A 14,628-nucleotide genomic window follows, 5' to 3' on the forward strand; every position below is an offset into this window, starting at 1 on the left:
ACCACACAAACACATGCACATACACATATATACACAAATACATTCATACACACGTACATACACAGTTCACTACCCTACTCCCCCTGACACACACACACCTCCCGATCTCCATTGTAAAAGCAAAGAACTGATTCCCAAAAGTTGACCTTTGACCTCCACATTCATACTACAGTACACACTCACCCATACATGCATGCATGCATATATACATACACTAAACAAAACATAATAAAAATATTTTTAAATTAAAAAATAAAAGCCAGGTGTAGTTGTCAATTCCTGGTTGTCAACTTGACTATATCTGGAATGAACTACAATCTAGAATTGGAAGGCTCACCTCTGATCCTAATCTGGAGGTGTAAGACCCCCAAAAACTGAGGGTGCCCCAGCACTCCACACCTCAGAAGGTGACACCCAAATCACTCGTGAGAAACGGTCTCGATGCAATAGCATGAGGATTTCTTTATTCCAGAATTCTGGGTTCCACAGCCATACACCGAGCGGGGGTAGAGGACTGAGGACCACGAGTGCCGAATTGCGACAGTTTTTATAAGTTTACAACAAAGCCCACAAATCACAAACCAATCATTTCTTAGCATGGAGAGCCCACAAAATGCGAGCCAATTGATTTGTACCACTCCATAGTTTTAGGCCAATCAGTTTAAATTATCGGAGCCCGCGCTCAGTGGACCAATTAGTTTTCTATTTTCTTGAATGTCTATAACTGCGTGAACTTCTGCATAGGGGTAATGGTGTAAGCAGTTTTCAGAAGCAAGATAAGCTTAGCCCATTTCCAGTTACCTTGTAGGGCCAGGATCACCTATTCAAGGCCTTTCTGCTAGGTCTAAACAAAGGGTAACCTTTTACCTAGTTTCTAACAAAGTGAGATAGCATTTTAAACTTCTGACTTCTTGGGGTCATTAGAGTTAGGCTGTATTATTTTCTATCCTTTCACTCCCCACTTCTTCTCTTGTTAATAGTTCTAATCTTAGAACTATAGAGCTAAATCTCTGACTCTATATTCTGGATTGTCCTGCCCTAAATCTCTGATATTGTTGGCATAGCAGGGTGGTCAAGAGTACAAGATAAGGGCTTTTCCATCAAGTCTCAAGGTATTCTGCACAGTGGCGTATAACGTAGACTGAACCTCCAACTTGGAAACGACTTGCAAGTCTCTTTCTCCTGAGTAGGCCTTCCACGCTCGCTGCCTCACCCACTCCGGGGGTCTTGAGCCTAGAGAACAAAGGCCTGAAGAGCACAAAAGGTAGGAGAGCTATCTAATCATTAACACCAGTCTCTGTGGTCAATTTGGTGAGGGTTTCTTTCATCAGGGTTCTAGCAACAGTTCCTGAAGCCTTCTTATACAGATCCAGTCACCTGTCTGGAAGCAGTGAGGAGTCTCTGGCATGTCTGGAGCATTTAAGGCAAATCTCATATTGTAGGACACCTCCTGGGAGGGCCCAGTGGACACCAAAAGAGTTGGGGTATCAAAGAGGATCTCTAGGGGGGGTCAGGTTAAAATGGTAGGGGCCCTTCAGAAACAAGGGGAGAGGCACTACCCAGCCTGAGCCAGTCTCCAAGGTCAATTTAGTTAAGGTCTCTCATAGCATTTTGTTTATTCTCTCTACCTGCCTTGAGCCCTGGGGACAGTACATCCAATAATGTTTCCAATTAGTCCCCAATATCTCTGTCAATTTCTGACTTACCTTAGAAACAAAAACAGAACCATTATCTGATCCAATTACCTTGGGCACTCTGAAACTTGGGAAAATTTCTTCTAACCTTTGCAGGTGTTTCCTGCTTCAACCCATCTAGAGAAAAGTATCTATAAATGCTGGAAGATATTTTATAACCATATTCTCCTGCCTTAGCTTTTATAAAATCTCTTAATATATTCCAGGCTGTTCTCTTCTAGGTCTTTTGCCCTGTTTATTCTTTACTGCATAAGCATTTACTTGCTGGCATATCTTCTATTATACACTGTTCTATTATCTCTCTAGCCTAAAACCTGAGTCATAAATATATATATTTGGTCTCTTAACTGCCAGGACAACGTTTTTTTTTTAAATCCCCTAAATGAGTCCTTCTGTGCATTTGGCCTAGTGAGTCTTTGGCTTACTTTCTGGGAAATATAGTTCTCCCTTCTTGTGTGCACCTTCTCTTGGTAATAGTTGGTAGGGTGGCCAGCAATCTCAGTTCTTTTTTAAGTGAGGCTGTTCCTTAATTTTGTCTCATTTCCCAATGGGTGTCTCTTACAGACCCATAATCAGTATAGGCTCCTATATATCCATTCCTGGAGCCACTTGCTCTGCCTGGTTATTGCCCATTGAGTCTTTTCCCTTTGGACGTCCTGGGCAGTGAATACTCACAGTGACTGACTTCATTAGGACATCTAAGAGGTCCAAGATTTCCTGTTGGTTTCTCTAATGTGAGCAGTCCTCTTGGCATATATCCTTGTGGACATGGGCTGTGGCAAAGGCATACCTGTTATCCATGTGGATGTTGATTTTCTTGCTGGTTCCAAGTTCCAAGGTCTTGGTGAGGGCAACAAACTCCACTTTCTGCATTGACATGTCAGGGGGTAAAAATTCTGACACCCAGATGACATTTGTGTCGTCCACCATAGCAGCACCTGCTTATTTCTGTCCATCATGGAGAAAACTGCTCCTGTCTGTAGCGACTTTCAGCAGGGGTCAGTCTCTCTTTTTGGGCCAGTTAGCTGCAGCTCATCGGGCAGGAAGCATATCTGCCCCCTCCCCATTTTGGAGAGTATGTCTTACTCCAACAGAGAGTAGGAACAGTCTGAGGTGACCCTAAATGAATGGGCTACCCATCCCATCCCTAGGTCCGCTGTTCTTTGGGTAGTCCATGAATACATTTTGGTGCCAGGGGCTTCTCGGATCCAAGATCTTTTCTTGGAAACAGCGCCATTGGCTTGGAAGACCGAGTGTTGAGCCCCTGTGTCCACCAAGAACTGAATGGGTTTCTCTTTCACTCCCACAGTTATCCTGCGTTTGGGGAGGTGGTCAGAAAACCCATCTCCCCTAGTAGCTGTCTTCACCCAGGGCTAACACCTGGGTTTGCCATTTGGGAGCACTTTTCCCAAGACCTGTGAATTCCTGCTCCAGGCTTCTATTTCTTAGGGCACACTCTGGCTCAGTGGCTTCTTTCCTTATAGTATGCACACTGGTCCTTTTCTGTCTCCCTTTTCTGCTTTTTCTAACTATTATAGCCAGGATTCTCTGTAGCTTCCTTTCTTCTGTCATTTTCTTTTTCTGTTTCTTCTCCTCCTCTGTCTCCCAATCTCAGCAAACTGTACTAAATCTCTCTACAGACTTTCTCAACAACCTATATTAAATCCTTCTACAGACCTTCTCAGCAACCTGCACCAAATCCCTCTAGCCTCTGAAGCTTTTTCCTGATATCTCTACTAGCCCTGTCTATAAGAGCCATCATCATAGTAGCTTTATATTCTGAGCCCCTGGATTCATAGCACGTATATTGGCAGAATGCCTCTATGAGCTGCTCTAGAAAAGCCGCAGATGACTCATCTGGTCCCTGCTTAACCTTACATACCTTGGCCAAATTTGTGGGCTGCCATGCCCTCGAGACCTGCCAATGGAGTCTGGTGTGTTGGTCTTTTAGGTGCCTCTTACTTTTTGTCCCTTTGGCTTCCTGTATTACAAATAAAACAGTCTCAAAGAGATTGATCAGTCTCTTGGGAAATATATCCTTAGTGAAAAAGCTACCATGGTATCAGGTCTCAGGTCCTCTCCTACTCCACTCTGTGGTCCTCTCTAAATATCAATTGAGCATAATTATTACCATTTTGTAAATTATAAACTATAAGATAGACATAACACCTAGTTTATCATCCCTGTCAATTAAACAGAACCCTTTTTATCTGTATTATCTTAAAAGACTGTCAGAATTAACACTTAAGAATTAACATTGTAAGAACTGACTCATGTCCTGGCTTTAAATTTCATGTCACCTGAAAATCATTTATTTAAATCTATATCAGCATTCTCAGGATTAAACAGCTTGGGCTGTCTGTGAGACTAACAGTCTTTAATACCATCAGAAATCTAAGAGTGACTAATATTAACTGAAAATATATAGAAAGCTTAACACAGCTTTTAAGACTTAAACATGGATTTTTGATGTTTTTGAAAACCAACTATCTATGTAAAGTAATGTGGACTGTTGTCTGTTAAACTATATTCAGCTATTTCTGATTAAAACCTAGAAAACATCCTAACAATAAACTCAGAGCCTTATATTTCTATTTAGCCCTAAACGCATAGACTTAAACACATCTCAGATCAGTAATAATAACAAAGAACTGGTTGTAAATCCTGTACTTTCAAATTTTTAGTATTTATACCAATGAAAACCTTGATTTTCTATCAAAATAAACCTTTTATCAAATAAGAACTTATGCCTTGAACTTAATACCAATTATAAAGATTTTAGTATCACAAATACAGATTTTTTTTCACTTAATATTTTAGAATCTAGTCTTCTGGAGGTCTCCCTTATTTTGACCTCTCTCCCAGAGGAACAATATAATTACAAAGTTTAACATCACATTGATCATAACAATTTAAACAAATTAAAATAGAACAAATAAACATCTATACCAACTTAAACCCAAAATTCTCGCACCTGCCACATTGAGCGTCTTGTTAAGACTTGTTTTCCTTTTCAGGGGGCATCAGAGCCCAAGTATTTTGTCTCTCCTTTTGTTCTAAGTTGGCGTGCTTGAGACACGCTTGAGTCACGCTTGAGTCATGTGACCTGATTTTGGCACCACAGAGTTGCTTTTCAGTCAAAGTCAAAATAATATCGTCCATCTAAGTCCAAGAACACAGAACACGATACAAAACAACACCACATAGACAGCCTGACCCTGCCACAGTCAGGACTCTAGATTCAAGAACACAGAGCAAGGAAAATCACACAATTTCCCCCCAGAGCGGCCCAGTTTCAGACACCAGGCGTCCCTGCACACACAGCAGGGATCAGATAAAACAGATTTCAGCAAAGCATGGCTTCCACCATTACTGACTTGCTGTTTACAGATGGAGGAGAGCCTTATTCAACTCTCTCCCAGGTCTAAAGCTTCCTCCAGACCCTCACGGTCTCGACTCTAGCAGCAGCCAGTCGAACGCACCACACCAGAAGCTTGCAAGCAAAACCGAAATTTTCAGAAAGGCTTATAGACTCAGACTTTGACACACAGTGAGACAGACAGAAAACAAAATGCGGCACCCGTCCAGTGGTCAAACTGTAGACAAAGACACAAAACTGACAAGTATTCGGCTCCACTGAGAGGGACAGAACCAGATCAGAAAAGCAGACGGCCGGGAGGGCGTATAAGTTCTCCAATTCAGTAGAACTACCATGTCCTCTCTGACATACAGTCGGGAATCTTCCAGGGTCTCTGGAGTTCCCCCAAAATACCCAGGAACGTCTCCCCGGGTCGCAGCCTGTGGTACAGAGCACGTCTGCTCACCACAGTCCTCTGGTTCTCACGAACCCAAGAGGACAGCTGTCCACCGAAAACGCGCATCTCCTCAGATACAGAAAACAAACCAGTACAGACATTCAGGACACAGACACCAGCTGGCACACACACATTCCAGAGGGGATCCCCTTTACCTCCGAGCTGGTTCTCCTGTGTGAAGGAAAGTCACACTTCCCGGCCAATGCACCAAAAAATGTTAAGACCCCCCAAAACCAGAGGGTGCCCCAGCACCCCACACCTCGGAAGGCGACACCCAAATCACTCGCGAGAACGGTCTCGATGCAATAACATGAGGATTTCTTTATTCCAGAATTCTGGGTTCCACAGCCATACACCGCGCAGGGGTAGAGGACTGAGGACCACGAGTGCCGAATTGCGACAGCTTTTATAAGTTTACAACAAAGCCCGCAAATCACAAACCAATCATTTCTTAACATGAAGAGCCTACGAAATGCGAGCCAATTGATTTGTACCACTCCATAGTTTTTAGGCCAATCAGTTTAAATTATTGGAGCCCGCGCTCAGTGGACCAGTTTCCTATTTTCTTGAATGTCTACAGCTGCGTGAACTCCTGCATAGGGGTAATAGTGTAAGCAGTTTACAGAAGCAAGATAAGCTTAGCCCATTTCCAGTTACCTTGTGGTGCCAGGATCACCTATTCAAGGCCTTTCTGCTAGGTTTAAACAAAGGGCGGGCTCTGGAATGTGACCTTTTACCTAGTTTCTAACAAAGCGAGATAGCATTTTAAACTTCTGACTTCTTGGGGTCATTAGAGTTAGGCTGTATTATTTTCTATCTTTTCAGAGGCTCAGAGATATAAGTTTCTGACCTGGATCTTGGCATGGAGATCTTGAAGCACAGTGGCTATGAATTCCGGAAGACTAAGACAAGGAGATCTCTGAGTTCAAGATCATCTGGGATTAAAGACATGGAGGCACACGCCTTTAATCTGGGCCACACCCTCTGCTGGAGATCTATATAAGAACATTGGAAGAAGGAAGATTCACTCACTCTTCTTTGCCTGCTTGCCTTGTGGAACTGAGCAACTGCTAGATCCTTAGACTTCCATCCACAGCTGCTGCTGACCATTTTTGGGGAGTTGGACTATAGACTGTAAGTCATTGACAAATTCCCTAACTATATAGAGACTGCCCATACATTTTGTGACTCTAGAAAACCCAAACTAATACACCAGGAATGGCAAGGTGTCTGCAACCTGCTGAGGAAGCAAACACGAGAAAATTCCTGGAACTCGCTGGCCAGGATGCTGAGCCGAATTGCTGACCTCAAGGTTCAGCGAGAGACCCTGTCTCAGAAATTAAGGTGGAAAGTGACTGAGGAAAGACACCCAGTGCCCACCTAAGGCCTCTTTGCACACAGGTTTGTGTGTGTGTGTGTGTGTGTGTGTGTGTGTGTGTGTGTAAAATACTGTTCTCAGTGACAGATCTTTAGGGAAAAATGTGTTTTGAATCTCCATTTTTATAGGTGGTTTGAGTGTATATAAGAGAGAGACAGGGTCTCATGTAGTCCAGGCTAGCCTAGAACTCTTTATGTACCCAAGGATGACCTCGAGCTCTGATCCTCAAAGCCTTTTGTCTCCAAAGTGCAGGAATTTCAGACATGTGTCACCACACCCTGGATTGGCTGAAGAATTTTAAGCAACAGACATCATGATTTTCCATGCCTTATCTTTTAAAATAAAATCATGTTTTATGTCTTAATAGCATCTTATTAAGTGTCTCAAATTTCAAATTGTTCATTTTTTTCTCATATATTATCTGCTTTATCTATGTACTCTGCTGTCCACAGCGGCTCCCCAAATACTGTTGTGATTGCTCCTGTCAGACACCAGGAGGTGCCATTGAGCTGAATTTTTCTTTCCCTGGGGGAAGGAAGGCAGAGATTGCTACCCCATAGCCAGAGGAAGCCAGTTGTTACTTATGAATGCGCATGGGCCACCTTGTCCCTCCTCGGGGCCTGGATCCCGTCTCAGTCTGCGACAGAGATGGATGGTCCTGGTGGAGGATGAGGGTATAAGGAACTCAGCGATCGAATGTGTGCCGAGCACGCAGGACGTGACGGGTCCCATACCTAGCGCACACACAAAAGCCAAAATAAAAAAACTTGTGTCCAGAGGAGCTTTTAGCAAGGCCAGGCCTACACTGTGAGTCTGTGTTTAGGGATCCCCAGCAGGCAAAAGCTTCTGCACCAATCCTCTCTTCCATTCTGAAGCAGAGAGGAGGGGACACAGGATGAGGGTAGCCTGGGCTCTGCTGACTTGGGATGTTGAGATTAGTGTCTTGAGGCCAGACCTCATGGACATGGGCCACTATAGACCAGACTGGTCTTGAACTCAGAAAATTCGCCTGCCTTTGCCTCCCAGTGGGACTAAAGGCATGTGCTAAGATTGATTTATTTATTATTATACACTGTATTATTATACAGTGTAGCTGTCTTCAGACACACCAGAAGAGGGCATCAGATCTCTTTATAGATGGCTGTGAGCTACCGTGTGGTTGATGGAATTTGAACTCAGGACCTCCGGAAGAGCAGTCGCTGAGCCATTTCTCCAGCCCCCTAACTCGACATTTCTTCTGAGTCTTTTGCATTCCTAGTCCTGGCACTTGGGAGGTTGAAGCACGCCCTCTTCTGGCCCTAGCAGGCACTGCACACATGCGGCGCCCAGACCTTAACACCCACACGTGTGAAATAAAAATAAATAAATCTCCAGAAAAAAAAAATAATGTGTTGCTAGAAACAGAAAACCCTGATCAAGGCTGAGGAGCAGCTGCGATGAGTGTGCTAAGACTCTGGGTTCCAGTCCTAGTACCAAAACGTCAACAATATTTGTTGTTTTATTTGACTGGGTGTGACGGTTGATATCACTGTAATTGTTAGTCACACATTTTTGGTAGTCAGCACTCCTCTCCTCTCCTCTCCTTCCCCTTCCTCCCCCTCCCCCCTGCCTTCCCCTCCCTCCTCTCCTCTCCCCCTCCCCCCCTCTCTCCTCTCTCTCCTCTCTCTCCTCTCTCTCTCTCTCTCTCTCTCTCTCACCTAGGGGATGTCTGTGGGGCGGAGCATGTTCTTGATTGGTAATTGATGGAGGAGGGCCTTGCCCTCCGTGGGCGGTGCCACCCTGGATCGGTGGCCCTAGCTCCTATAAAGAAACCGAGGTGCTCAGAAGCAGGTTCTTTCACGCTCCCTGATTTGGTTCCATGGGTCCACTCAGGGGACTGTAACCAGTGAGCCTTCTCCTCCCACAGCCGGTTTGGTCCTAATGTTTAACCCAGCAACAGAAAGCTGAGCGGGTCAGTTCGTGTTTGTAAGGACAGAGGTGGAAGCACAGCTTCCCACTGTCACACGCAGCCCCCTGAGGAGCTCCCCTGGCCTTCCTGGGACCTCAGCTCAGATGACTCAGGCCCAACCGGTGTCCGTGGCTTCAGCGCAGAAAAGAACTTTAGGTCTAGCCGGGCGGTGGTAGTGTATGCCTTTAATCCCAGCACTTGGGAGGCAGAGGCAGGTGGATTTATGAGTTTGAGGCCAGCCTGGTCTACAGAGTGAGTTCCAGGACAGCCAGGACTACACAGAGAAACCCTGTCTCGAAAAAACAAACAAAAAACAAAAAAACAAACAACCCCCCCCCCAAAAAACTTTAGCTCTAATGGACTTTTAATTATGATATTTTAATATAAGCTTAGATGTGTGGGTTGGGCCTTTACCCTGGTCATTGTTATTTTAACATAAAAAATCTACATGTGAGAAGGATAGTACCTCTATATTTATAGCAAATTCTGGGTTATTTTTGAATTTTGTTTAGCTGCTCTGTGTGTGCGGAAGGAACCACAGTTCATGCGTGAAGGTCAGAGGACAATTTACAGAAGCTGGTTCTCCCTTTCCAGCATATAGCGGATGAAACTCGGGCCTGCCGCCAATGCCTTTATGTGTTAAGCCATCTTGCAGGCCAAATGTGGTGGAATGTGCTGGAATCCCAGCTTCCCAGTTGGCAAGAGGCTTCAACCAGACGCCAGCGGAGGGGCCTTTTCCTTCCCGTGTCCTCATAATTCTCCCGTTTATCCTGCCTCGGTTAATATTGATTGATAACTTAACAGGAGCTGGAATCACCCAGTAGACACCTCTCTGGGCATGCCTGGGAGAAATTCTAATTTGGACGGACACCTGAGGGAGGACCCATCATGAATGCGGGTCCCACTGTTCCGTGAGCTGAGGGCTGGAGAGATGGCACTGACTGCTCTTCCAGAGGTCCCGAGTTCAATTCCCAGCAACCACATGGTGGCTCACAATCATCTGTGATGGGATCCTATGCCCTCTTCTGAGGTGTCCGAAGACACATTACTCACATACATTAAATAAATAAATAAATAACCCCGGCTGAGCGCCAACATATCCCCATCCTCTCAGTCTCTCTGCGAGTCTCTGCCTCCCTCCCCCCTCCTGATGCCTGATGTGATGTGAACAGCTTGCTCCCAATCCAGCCGCCTGCCTCCCCACCATGATGGACAGAGGCCCTCAAACAGTGAGCAAATCCAAGTCTTCCTTTCTTAAGTTGGTTTGCCAGGTATTTTGTCCGGAAACAAGAAAGGTAACGTTACACGGTCTGTGGACTGACCTACCTCGGCGTTTGCACCCGAGAATATTCGGTGTGTACCTCCCCTGCAACTCCTCCTGGAGCTGGTGCTCTAGTAAATCTGTGCAGGGTGTGTCCCCCACATACACACAGCCTCAGGAAAGTGCAGGCACACACTATAGGAGGCGCTACCTAGGTCTCAAAAGTCCTGTATGCACAGACCAGGCACTCCTCACGGGGGTCATAGAGGGCAGCACCACTGGCCCTGCTGCCCCTCCTCACCCCTCCCCTCCAGCCCCAGGTAGCACCTTCCTGTGTTCTTGTTTTTCCCAAAAGGCCTTTCAGAACATTCTGGCACTAGTGACAGAAACACGGACAGGCTGTGCCCTGGAAGAGGCCTGCCTCGCTGTTTCTGAAGAACGGCCAGTTCCTCAAGGGTTCTAATGCCCATCTTGAGCTTCCTGAAGCCAGCTCTGAACACTGAAACCTCAGGGCCTGCCTGCCCCAGGGCCTCCTGGATCCTGGCCCTGCTTCCTCCTGAGGAGTCTGCCTGAGGACTTTGTTCCCTCTGCCTGAAACTGGTTTTCTGACTCCCAGGTGACCCTCCGAGAACCTTTTTCAGAAAACAAGGTTGACCTCAGAAATTTGGCTTAAAGAGTGTTACCCTCAAATTATCACAAGAAAATGTCCTCCCCACCCCCCCACCCATAGGCTGGTGTTTGGGTTGTTTTGAAACAATTTCTACTATGTTTGTGATAGGGAAAGCTGGAATCAGAAATTAACCGTAATAACACAATTATGGCCACAGTCAGTTTGCCTAGAAATAACAAAAGCATTATTGATGATTTTCCTGAGTCATCTCCCTAGCCTCTTTTTAAAATTTTAACGTTTTTAGCGTGGGGGAGGGGTGGTGCGACAGACAGTGTGGGTCTCAGACCACGGAACACACGTGTGGAGGTCAGAGGACAACTTTTGTGGAGTCAGGATCTTGCCTCCTACTATGTGGGTTCTGGAGTCTGAATTTAGGTGATCAGGTTTAACCAAAAATGCCCTCCCCACTGAGCCATCTCACCAGCCCAGAAATTTTAAATATTGAAAAATTCTAGCTGTTTTAATTTGAGTTTATTACTTGCTTTCTTATTATTATAGAATCAGTGCTACTTGTATGGGAGACATATTACCCAACCCAAGCACATAGAACATTCTAGATCTCTCTTTTTTTTTTAAAACAGGAATTTTTTCAAGGTTCTTTTTAAAAAAAGGTTTATTTATTTATTGTATGTAAGTACACTGTAGCTGTCTTCAGACACACCAGAAGAGGGCATCAGATCCCATTACAGATGGTTGTGAATCACCGTGTGCTTGCTGGGATTTGAACTCAGGACCTCCAGAAGAGCAGTCAGTGCTCTTAACTGCTGAGCTATCTCTTCAGCCCCCTCTAGATCTCTTTATATGTACACACACACACACACACACACACACACACACACACAATTTCAGGCCTGTTCTCATTCCCAAAGAAAACAGATAATGGCCAACTTTGGGCTAAAATTTACTGAAAAATATTCTTAAGGACAGAGAGACGGCTCAGGAGGCAAATGTTCTTACCACCAAGTGCAGTACCTGAGTTCTATTCCTGAGCTGATGCTGGAGGTTGTCTGTGTGTGACACAAATGTGTCACAGCATGTGTGCCTTATGGGCAGAGTGGCATCTACCTCAATTGCCAACACTCAAGAAGCAGAGGCAGACCAATCTCTGTGGGTTCAGGGCCAGCCAGGTTTACTTAGAGAGTTCCAGGCCAACTGGAGTTACATCGTGAGACTCTGTCTTCAAATCTTAAAAAGTAATAAAGATTTTAAATAAAACGCTTCTAAAACTTCTCTTTGCTCTCAAGTATTTTGTTCCTGGAGTGGGTGGCAGGAACTATTCTGTTTATTTCACTGTCCCTATTAATAATCCTTGAGAGCCACCCAGGCTCAGCTCACCCAGTGGCCTGCAGGAGGTCCTGGACTGAAGGAAGCCAGACCTCCAGGCAGCGGTGCAGGCCAGGGCAGACTAGTCTGGGCCTTCTCATTCTTCCTTCCCTACTTCCCCCTGCTCCTGCCTCTGAAGATGGCATTGTCCACCACAGTATTGCTGGAGTGAGCTGTGCTCACGTCTGTTGTCAGATGTCCTGATATCCTTTATTCTGCTCTGGCTGGAGAAGCACTGTAAGAAAGAATAGGTTCCAGGCTGGGGCAGTGGCTCGGTGAGTAAACATACCATACAAGAATACAAGACTGATGGGCTGAATTCAAACCTCCAGACCCCATGTAGAGCCCAGCACATTAAGCCCAGCACAGCGGGTGTGTCTCTAGACCCAGTGCACTGCCACTGAGGTGGGAGGCAGGAGAATTCAGCAGAAGCTCACAGGCCAGCTCACAATGATAGCCAACCAAGAAAACTCATCTCAAACAAGGAGGGAGGCAACGGTTAGTACCTGAAATGGTCTCTGACCTCTACACACGCTATGGCACATGCCCTCATGCTATTGCACACAAATGCGCACACATGTGTTCACACACACTCATACTTTCACACACTCACACACTAAACACACTCATACACTTTCACACTCACATACACTCACACACATTCACATTCTCACACACTATCATACTCTCTCACACTCACATATACACACACACTCACACTCATTCACACTCATACCAACATACTCTTGCACACTCACTAACAAACACACTCGCATACATACACTCACACACTAACACACACCAACATACTCTCACACACATACACTCACACACATTCACACTCACACACACTAGCATACTCTCACACATTCACATATACACACACTAACACACTCAAATACACTCGCACATATTCTCACACACCAACATACTCACACACTCACACAGGTTCACACACGCATACCAACAGGTTCACACACACTCACATACACTCACACATATTCCAAGGCCCTGAGATTAGAACACCATGGCCCAGAGTTCAGGGAGCAAAGGGGACTCAGTAAAAGTTGACCGTCTAGAAATAACCGGGGGCCAAATGACATAGCCTGTGATTGAGGCTTTGGAATTAATTCCATGTAATGGAAAACCACTGCTGGAGGGATTTCGGTAGCAAAATGACATGATTAAGTTTGTATTTCAAGGAAATAAATAGCAATAAAGAGTAATGACTACCCTCCAACACACTGCCCTCGGCCACTCTCAGCAATAGGTCATTACAAGTGCAGAATCCTGCATTTTCTCCGACCGCCCCTCCTGTTAATGGACCTAACCACTGTTCTGCCTTGGGTATTTCTTTATTATCTTGTTATGTATTTTGCCTCCTTAAAATTGTGAATAGATCATGTCATATTGTTGAACTTTTTAGGAATAATATTATTCTGTTTCTCTCGTTGTCCGTGTTTACGGTTCACTGTCGTTTGTGGGTTTTTAACCCTGTTGATGTGTCTGATTGCACTCCCTCACCCTTTGCTGTTATGATCTATAAGCCATCATTATTTTATATCAGTCTCTTGACAAACATTAGGTTTTCCCCACTAATATTTAATTGTAAGAAGTGCTGCTTCGAGGGCAGGAGAGCTGGCTCAGCTGATAAAATGGTCGCTCAACCTTTAAGAGTTAACCTCGAGCCCTAGCACCCACATAAAAAGCCAGGTATGGGGCCACACTTGGAATCCCAGGACTGGAAAGGCAGAGATGGGTGAGTCCCTGGCAATCCCTGGCTGCCCAGCACAGCCTAATCATCAAGTCTCAGATCAGTGAGAAACCTTGTCTCAAAAACCAAGGTAATAACCTGGAGATCTGGCTCAGCAGTAAGGATCACTGACTGCTCTTGCAGAGACCTGGGTTTGAGGTTCCCAGCTCCCGTGTGCCAGATCACAGAGAGCTATAATTCAAGTTGCAGACGATCTGATGCCCTCTGTCAAAGGTGTGTTGGTTAGGGTTTTTAACAGACACCATGACCAAGAACAACATTTAATCGGGGCTGATGTACAGGTTCAGAGGTTCGGGCCATTATCATCATGGTGGGACCATGGCAGCGTCCAGGTGGGCATGGTGCAGGAGGAGCTGAGAGTTCTACATCTTCATCTGAAGGCTGCTAGCAGAATACTGGCTTCCAGGCAGCTAGGATGAGGGTCTTTTTTGTTGTTGTTGTTTTTGTTTGGTTTTTTGGGTTTGGTTTTTTGGATTTGGTTTTTTCTGAGACAGGATTTCTCTGTATAGCCCTGGCTGTCCTGGAACTTACTCTGTAGACCAGGCTGACCTCAAACTCAGAAATCTGCCTGCCTCTGCCTCCCAGAGTGCTGGTATTACAGGCTTGCACCACCACTGCCCGGCTTTGGTTTTTTTTTTTTTTTTGTTCTTTTGATTTTTTCTGAGACAAAGTTTCTCTGTGTAGCCCTAGCTGTTCTGGAACTTACTCTGTAGACCAGGCTGGCCTCAAACTCAGAAATCTGCCTGCCTCTGCCTCCCCAAGCGC

This window comes from Apodemus sylvaticus, chromosome 3 (genome assembly GCF_947179515.1).
Source record: "Apodemus sylvaticus chromosome 3, mApoSyl1.1, whole genome shotgun sequence".
NCBI lineage: Eukaryota > Metazoa > Chordata > Mammalia > Rodentia > Muridae > Apodemus > Apodemus sylvaticus.